The sequence below is a fragment of the Mirounga leonina genome, unplaced genomic scaffold (genome assembly GCF_011800145.1).
Source record: "Mirounga leonina isolate KUSES-001 unplaced genomic scaffold, KU_Mleo_1.0 Mir_101608, whole genome shotgun sequence".
Lineage (NCBI taxonomy): Eukaryota > Metazoa > Chordata > Mammalia > Carnivora > Phocidae > Mirounga > Mirounga leonina.
In genome coordinates, this window is record NW_023270163.1 from 5,627,006 (window position 1) to 5,636,869 (window position 9,864).

A 9,864-nucleotide genomic window follows, 5' to 3' on the forward strand; every position below is an offset into this window, starting at 1 on the left:
CTTCTCCTTCTCCTTCTCCTTCTCCTTCTCCTTCTCCTTCTCCTTCTTCTTCTTCTTCTTCTTCTTCTTCTTCTTCTTCTTCTTCTTTTCTTCTTCTTCCTCTTCCTCTTCCTCTTTGATCTTTCTTTACCTTTTTTGGAGCTCATTAGCTTTTGACTGAAATACTGAAATCACTGATGTTATTAAAGTCTATATTAACATAAATCATTTCCATGAACATTCCAGAGAAAACTCCAAACTCTCTAAGTAGTGGCTAGCCCTTTAACAAAAAATGAGTCTTGGGGTAATGCTTCACCCTAGGGTGCTTTGAAAGAGCCCTGAAGATTGGCAACAGCTCACTTAATTTGGAGACATTTCCACATCACTTGTAATTATCCCCACCCCTTCTGATCCTCCACATTCATTTTATGTCCCCAAACATCACCATGTCAATATCATCTTTGGTGTTCCATCTCACCAGAAGAATCCCTCACCTGTAGTCAACACTAGTCATACATTAGTTCTTTATAATTACCTGCTGGTATATAATTCCACGTCGCCTTGAATCTGTTGAGTTTATTGAATTCTGTTCACTGAGCGATGACCAGATAAATAGTAGACATATGCACATGAAAGGTGCAAACTTGTATGATTCTTAAAGCCTGTCATGCAAGTCTGTGATAGGAACAGCAAGGGATCACCCTGCACTCTCATTGTCAAGGTTAAGATACATTCCCAATTGCAAAAGAGCCAGACTCAAGCTCCGCTCTGGTCATCGTTGAGTTTAAGACCCTTTTATAATAAGGTTGTGGAAGTTGTACTCCAATGGCTGAGGCCATGTTGTCAGGTGACTGCTGGGAGCATCCCAGCAGCTGAACCCACCACTTTCTATGCTCCCAGTGTGGTTGAGCTTTACATTCGCGGTCTCCGCAACAACACACACACACATACAGACGTGCACACAAATGAAACCTGAGAGAATCTTCTCTGAGCCTCTTAAATGGGGAAAATGATAATATGAAAGACTCCAAACATCCAAGGTGGGTGTCACATATAAAAATTAAGCTGATGGTTTTGCAGTGACTCAAGTTCTCTGTTCATTTTTCCATGGCTTACCAGGTAGAGTGCCTGACTATTACTATATAATGAAGCCCACTGGCTTGACTTGTAAGTTCAACCTAAACCACGATCCTAGACCATCACAGATTTAGGGGTAGATTCTTCTTGAAATTCAGTCTCCAGAAACTAGACACTCGAACGCTAGGGGCAGTTTCCAAAAAGAAACCAGCATCTTGCCTCGTGGATGAAAGACCTGTAGCTCTAGTTTCAGCGAGTCCTTTTATCTACTTTACATACAACAGGGAGGCAGCAGAGAATCCCGCTGCCTGATGTCACCTCGGGTGGCTGACTATTATACAGTGTGTGCCCAATCAGCAACACAATGATCAAATCTGACAGTTGAGTCCAGGATCACCACCTGATTATTTAGCAGACCCATTTGTAAAGCAGCTTAGAAGCCAATTAAACATGGAGGAGGAATGGCCTTCCTACCCCTGGAGATGAGACGGTCTTTGGTTTCACGATTAAGGATTGTTGCTGTTTTCTAGGTGCTGTAGCCATCACATTGTGAATGGTGACGTGTGTCGTAGGTGTGCGGCTTATGTGAGGGACTGAGATATTTTGTCAAGTAAATCTCTTCAGTGTACCAGTCTGTGGGAGGGATGTAGGACATGTGGATGGCAGTGAGAGATCCTGCCTGGAGACCTTGACAGAGGCTTGGTGAGACACATCTCAATGAGCACACGGAGGTAGGGGAATGGGCAGAGTAATGGGAAGCTCCACCTGACACAGAAGGATCTCGGCCCTGCTACGTGACCCAGGTAGGGCCACCACTATGCCTTCTTTTGTCACCCAAGCTCCAACCACAGGGAGTTTGACAAGTTCGTGTGAGGATGTTGGCTTGGCTTTGTATTTTTAATTAACTTTGGATTTTTTAGTGGTTTTGTCATATTACTGTCTGAGTTTGGTAGGTAGGATTAATTTGGAAAAGAGTATACTAGTGTGGTCCTCGGGGTAGAATTTAGCCGTAAGCATGTTGTTAGCCAGCCTGTAGACTGTTAATTACTTAATAATCTCATTGGGAAAATACTCGTAGTTTTATATTTGGGTGACATAATTGGAAAAGCAGATTAGCTGCTGCTAACTTTTAAAAGACTTGAGGTTGACATAAAAAGTTCCAAATCTTCAGTCAATAACCAAGTTGCTAAATTGGAAACCATTGGCTAAAATGTGTTTTGTTGAGTTTCCAAATGTCCGGATCTGCATTTGGACATTGCACCGCTAAATGCATTGGAAAGATACTTGCTCTGGCGTATCTTTCCCAAAGCTGTCTGATTCGGAGTTAGTTTTATTCAGATTTGCATCCTGGAGGTTGAAGTTGGAGTATGAAGTTGGAAAGCATTTTTGAAGGCAGAATCAATTGAGCTGTGAGGGCTCCCCCCTCACGTACTTCTCAACAGACATGATAACATTCACCTGCGTGAATTGGCAGGTGCGAGAACCAAACTGGATTGCTGGGTAGGACTACTCAGTAAGGCAATGAACTCCTTGCTTAGAGAAGCATCACTATCCCCATTGAGAAACTGTGTGGCGAGACAGTGTAGCTACACAATATCAAACGAATGGGTTGATTCAGTGCCCCCAGATTCAATTCTGTGGGGGAAAACTATTGAGCCAGTTGTCACTGCTCGGTTATGCAACTGGCAGACTAAACTCCTCTTCGTCGTTATGGTTGTCGTTGTTGTTGTTGTTGTTTGTCATTTCCACCCGCACAGCCTTATTCTCATAATTAAACCCTGATTCATTTTCTCTTTGGTGTTAGCAAACTCCAACAGCAGAGATGGCATCTGTGTATTGATAATTGGCATTTACCCTGGCAGGAGGCTAATCGGATAGGCTGGTCTCAGACGTTAATCCTACCATCTGATATTTTCAGGGAAAGAAAAAGTAATTCCCTTTCCATTCTCCTCCTCACAAATCTGGAAGCCCTCTTTACCAAGAGCATCACATTTTCCTCCATAATCCATCGACTCAAAATTGCATTGTGGGGAGGGCGGAGGGGGGTGGGGTGGGGGGGTGGAGGGTAGGGAAGTCCTTCCAGGCCAGGCTGCAGTTCTTGCCCCTTTCTGCTTCTGACATGAAATGTTAATGAATCATTCATCAGGCTCACATTGGGTTAGGGGACACTGAACTGCTTTTCCGATCCATGATCAATCATCGTTCTTCTAAGAGATTGGAGCTTTGCTGTTTCATTAACTGTGCAGTGTAGACTAATGGTGTTTAATAAAAATCATTTCAAAATTTCAAACTCTTTTGCCAGTGACCTCGATTTTGTTGGCTCTTTGCTTTGTACTAGACTTTGAGGAGGGACGGGGGAAGCAAAGGAAGCCTGCTACCGGGCACCTGGCAAACCCAGTGGCCCCCAGCACTTGCTGGTGAGCGGCGGCAGCATGCAGACCAGCTGGGGGAAACCTCCCGAGGAATGCCACAGTGGATGCTTTCAGCCGGGGATAGCTTGTTCCTACTGAGGGACTCATTGTTCTCCAGCCTCAGCAGCAGGAAGCCAGCTGCCATATCCGGAGCTTAATAAGAACTGTAAACGCTTTACCTATTTGGTTTTGGCCCGCACCACTCATGTGGCCACCAAATAGGAGAAGTATCTCTGAGAGGAGAGCCCAGGGGGTGACAGCGGTAGCCAAATGCATCCCAGATGCTCCGGCCTTCTTTGAACTCGGTGGCGGAGGAGCTCCGGGCAGGAAGCAGAATTGGAGAAACCCCCAAACAGGCTGAGTTGGTGCCGCGTTGGCCAGATGGAGAGCTAGCTTCTCCTTCGGTCAGCCTGGCATGCAACCAGTGGTGTACTGGTAAAATGTTTAACAGCCAGCCCTCTGAGAACAGAAAGCACCTGACTTACTTGTAGGGTTTGCCAATTTCTGTAGTGTAAATATCCCCACCTGGCTGATCTCGAGCCACTACGATGTCGCAGATCGCAGAGTTGGGAAGAGATGCACGCAAAGTTGGGAGCACGGGCAAGACAGCTCCAACACACTACTGAATGCAGCCTTCCAAAGAGGGTTCTGATTTCACATTTTTCATGTGGACGCACGCGTGCAAACAGCCATGCACACATGCATACACTTGTGTGACAAGCTGTTTCAACCCTTTCAAATGTGAATGGGTCCTCTGTGAATATAGGTAGTTTGTGATACAGCCCAAGAGGTATGGATTTTAAGCAGGAGAAAGCTAAGAAGAATGGCCTCTTGAGACCAAAGCATAGACAAATGGGGGTAGGGGGGTCATCACATCTCAAAGGAAAAACAGCAGCGAGATCAGCCCTTGGAAAACCTATATGGTTGGTTGAAAATAGGATCAGTAAGTGTTCTTTTATCATTATTTTGTAAATGTCCAACTGGAATTTCTAACTTGTAAATGTAACTTGGATAAATTATTTACTCTTCATCCTTCTGATGACAACCTCTGTGTAGTTAGGAAACATTAGGGCCTCTATGGAGAATAGCACAATCCAAAATGCATTGTGTTGTTTTCTCGTAATATGGAAACTCAGTATTTCTCCCACCTCCCTCTTGTTGTTCAGAAGATTTTTACTTTAGTTATTAGAGATCGAAGTTATGTGTTTAACATGTGTTTTTAGTTAAAAGTGTCTACTTACTGTCCTAGCTCTGAATTCAAACCAGGATGTCTCCCGTATCAATTACATGACTAATACTCAGAAATGATCATCCAAACCAAAATAATTCCCTTTTCTACTCAATATAAAGAAAACCAGGGTCACTAACAGGAAGGCATAAACCTCTTTTAAGAGAGTGAGGTTTTCATTAAACACACACGTGCGCGCGTGCACAACTTTTTTTTTTCTTGGGCCTCCTCATTATAAATCATCCTGAGGGTAGAATAGAAAGTCTCAAAGGACCCATTCTCCTGGTCCTGTGCATCTTCTGCAGTTAATAAGAGGTCTGTGTCTGGAAAGGTTGAAGAACTTGCCCTACAATCCTATTATTCTTTAAACATTTCTATGTTCTGTCTGAGCCCGTGCCCGTGGTCGAATGTTAGCCCTGGAGGAGACCCATGTCCTACTCTTTCTTTCTGGCCTTTCTCTCTTTTGCCCCTGTGGTTCCTTCTGTGGCCAGTACAATAACAGAGTGGCAGGGGGTCTTCTGTCTCCTCATGGTATTCGGGCAACGTTTGTCCCACTGGAGAATGGTAACATCTGGGGCTGGTCTAATTGACATTTCACTCACACAGGGACTCAGAGTCCCCGTAGGCAATGGACCAGTTTGCATGGATACAGAGAGCGAGAAAGATGTTCATCATCATCTGGTGATTGCCTATTTCAAAACCATCCTCACTAATCAATCATATTCACCCACAAATATTACAAATGAGATCAATTCTGTCTCAAGACAATTTGTCAAATAGTTTTCTTCCTGGATGATTCAAGACTCGGGGTATTTTAGAAAGAGAAATGTCTGAGATGAAATCCCTCACATTTATTTAATTCTACAAATTGCTGTTTTTATTCCTGTGTTCATCGGAGTAGTGCTTCTGGAGATTGTTTGATGTGGTGTTGTCTTCAGATAAAATTAATACATCTAAAGTGAGCCCAGTATCAATACCATGCTCATAATGCTCCTTGGGATCCGAAGATACCTAAAATTCTTCCCCTTGGCACACTTGGTTAGTTGAGTGACATGTCTTTCAGATCCTCCAAAGAAAAGTCTGGTTTCTTTTCTGGTTTTGTGGTGGTGGTTGTGGTTGTGGTTTTTGTGACCTGTTTCTCTCTATCTCTCTGTCTCTCTCTGTCTCTCTCTGTCTCTCCCCACTCTCACTCACTTGCTTTGGCTCTGGCTTTCGCTTTCCTGCTCGGGCGCTTTCTCTCTCTAAACAAATGAATAGTTGAGTTAAATGTGAGCTTCTGAATTGTACTTGTTCATGCTTTTAAGACATAACAGATTAATAAAAATAGATGTGTTCTAATTTAAAACATGCCACCTGGAAAGGCATGCAGTATTATGAAACCATGATATTAGAAATATTAGTCTGTTGAATCCATTTGTCCAATTGTATAACTTCGTGGAGCAGTGTTTTGACCTTTACGGCATAATTTTGGAGCAAGTGGAGTGGTTGCAGGCAGATGAGACAGTTTACATCAGGAATTTTCAATGAACTTTAGTTGGAGGCCTGGCAATGGCAAACATCTTCAGATGTTGCTGTAACCATTATGAAGAACAAATTTCTGTTCTAGAAATTTCCCAGAATGCTTCAGTCAAGAATTTTTTTTAGGTTCATCTTTTTCTTTTTTTTTCATTTCTCCTTTTCTTTTATTATTTTGAAGCTGTTTATTATTACTGACTGAAGAAATATTTTGATTGTACTGTTTTTCTCTGTTCTCGTCTCTCTCTCTCTCTCTCTCTCTCTCTCTCTCTCTCTCTCCTCTTTCTCTCTCTCTCTCTCCATTTAACTATTGAAATCTGGAGTCTTTGGTAAATCTGCATGAGACTGGTCTGTAGGCCAGGAATGAAATCGAAATCTAAACAAACCTTGATGGGTTTTCAAAGAGGAACACTCTGTGTTCATTGGGCCCTTCCATGCCTCACATCGACAAATGATAAGACAGAGGTACTTCTTGCAGTGGGGCACTTTTAGAATCTCCTCTGAGACCTGATGCAGTTTAACAAACAACTCCACCTGTTTTGCCAGTAAGTCACTTGACTGAGGCTTGAAAAATACCCCTGAGAGTTACCAGGGGTGTCCGCCTGGTCTACAGTGTATGTGTTTGCTTTGTATCTACGAGGCACGTTCACGTCTCGTGTGCTCATGTGAAGTATTTCCTAGCATTCCCATTAGCCTGTATATAAGAACCAGAAAGATAATCCCAACATGTTGTAAATGAAGATGTGACTCTATAAACCTTTCCCTTGTTCAAAAGAGAAGACATTTTCATGCATATTGTAAACAGAAACTTTGTATATTTAAGTGTCATGGAAAATATGTATTGAGTAACCAGTATACAAATGGGAATTCAAGTGTCATAAGCTTTGTTGTGGGGGGGATGCTGGTCAACACGATGACCCGGGACCATTGTGACATGTCGTCTGTGTGTGTGTGTACGTGTGTGTGCGCATGTGCGACATGTCGGGCTTGCCATGTCCTTCACGGGATTTTAGCTTTCCCTTCTTGAAAAACATTCTTTTACAGTTCCAGGAGACTATGGCTACGTTGCTGTAGGAAGGCAGGGATTTGAAATGAAAACTCCTTTCCTCTTGGGAGTTTTTATCATAACATTATGGTTCAACTACATGGATTCACTGGCCTTTGTGAGGGAAGAGGCTCTGTTCCAATCCAACCAAGTTTCCAGAGAAAACCATAGATCAAGATGCATGGGAGGGAAGATGGAGGCCACCTCAGCTGCAGCAACATAGGAGTTGAGTGGAGCCCTCCGGGTTGGACTGAGCTTGCCCCCAAGCTGCAGCTCAAATGCCTGGGGTCAGTGTCCTGGCCTGGGCTCCCTCCACGTCAGTGGACGAGGAGAACTGTCAGAAATAGCCTGGCCTGGATCCTGAGAAGAAAAGTTCCTGAGGCCCTGCCCCTAGTGGGAGACCCTTTTCCACACCAGTGGCAGCCCAGGTGGCCGTTAAAATGCGATGCATAATTCATAAAGTGCCCCCTTTGTCTCACCATGATCCAATGAGTCTTTTGAACCACTTTTCTTGAGTGCAGATCTCCAATAATGGTCATACTCATTGCAGACTCACCAACTGTCACTGTTCGTAAGCATGCCCGTCTCGTCAGAATTTCAGTAAATTCAGGTGTTCTGTATTGACAAAGGTAACTGTCCTTAACCTCAAGCAATGAATGAAATGGTATCTGGTTGCTAAAACTGGTTTCATGTGCTTTATATATAAAACTGTATCTGCCTGTGTGGCTTTTGCATTTCAAATGTGTGGCACACAAGCGTTTTGTTGGTGCTTTGTTCTCAGTACAGTAACTCTGTGTATAAACATTCTAATGTAGTTTTGTTGTTTTCCAACATGATGTCTCTGTAAAAATGATATTGGCTGAGCTGGTGCGTTGGTTTTCTCTCATAGAGGCATTAACTCTACTGCCAGTGCATTGAATTATTTAAAAATGCAAAATAAAATTTTTATGAAAATCTCATTTTAGACATGTAGATTATTCTGCTTACAGACTTTCCACCCTTGAGTCCCTTGTTAGCACCCCTTTTGAATTGTAATACCTACTCGATGCTCTCACTTACCTCAACAGCTTTAAAACTGAAGTTCTGTAAAGAACTCTCACAAAGCTGACTCATTTTATGAGACCCTGGGCCCATCGTTCAAAGCCCATTTCAGAGAAAATTGTCAAATGTTTAGTTATCTGGGTCCCTGGTACACAGCACAAAAAAAAAAAAAAAAAAAAAAAAACTTACAAAGTAGAGTTATACCTGTAGCAGGTGCTGAGGGAAGAGGAAATTCTCGAACTAGGCTACAAACTTAAAAGCACAGCTGACGGGGACCATTTACTGCAGGGGCGCGCAGCCACTGGCCTGGGAGGACAGCAGACGTAATAATTTAGTTCAATATGTGATTTGAAGTCATCAGGAAAAGGTTAAATTATCTTCAGTATACCCGTGTTACTAAGACAGAAGAGCATGGCATGTTTTAGAACTATTTCCTTGAAAATGTTAAACATTTTTCAGGCCACGGAAGAGGAGTCTCAGGTATCTAGAAATTTCTCTGGCCACACGAAGTGACAAAGTGCAATGCTAAGACATCATACGACACTTACAGACACTTGTAAATGAACACAGCGTTAACAATTGGCAGAATTTTCGGGGAACAAATGAACTATGTCTGGCTTGGCCAGATATTTTGGCCTGGCCTAATGATAGTCCAACAGTCATGCAGCCATCCCTAAGAATTCCAAATCTTTTCCAAAATGTGAAGCCTACGATGTCGGGAAATACAAACATTTTTCTTAGGAGATAATGAAGAAGTACTTCATCTGAGTTGATAGAACTAAATGGATTATAAATTTGTTCTCAAGCAAACCAAGTTGTTTTCTACTTCTCTCAAAAACCTGATGCCATGAAATAAGATCACACCTAGGTAAAAGTATGCCTGCGAGCAGAGAAGAACGGGGAGAAATGTGCAGAATGACTTTCTTAAAAGGTAGAGTGCAGGGATTATGCTGATTGATCAGGCATTGGGTCAGCCTTCTGGAAATGCCTCTCTCCACGAAGACTGACAGCAGGTGCCAGGTGGAGTCAGAAACCCAGGAAAGGCTCGGTGAGGGGGATCTCTTTATGCCTGGAAGTAGCAAAGAGGAGTGATTGCACCACCTTCCCGGCTGGACGCTGTGGCTGGGGTGACAGCCAGGCCCTGGATCAGCCTTAAAATCAGTTCCCTTGGAAGCCTGGGCGGGGTGGCCTCACCCCTACTCTTGTCCCCACCCTGTGAGCGCAGGTTCAGAAAGGAAGCGGGGCAAACCAGGGGAGCAGGTGCGCTGGGCTTTGCAGCAGGATTTTAGAGCAGCCCCTTGCTGCCTGCCTCAAAAGAAATGCTTAACCCTTCTGTGCCCCCCTTTCTTCCTCTGCAAAATGGGCTCCATTTCCTCCAGCCTTCTCGCTGCTTCCCAGAGAGGAGCAAGATGTCATAAAGACCAGTGTTTCTCATCTGACATCCCCTCTTGGCTACTCTGCAGGGCATGTTGCCCCAAATAATCTTCCTGCCGCACTGCCATTAGCAAGGCCAGCAGTCTTTAGCCTCGGAGGGCCTTACAGCAGTGAGGGCAACGGCAAGGTTGTCC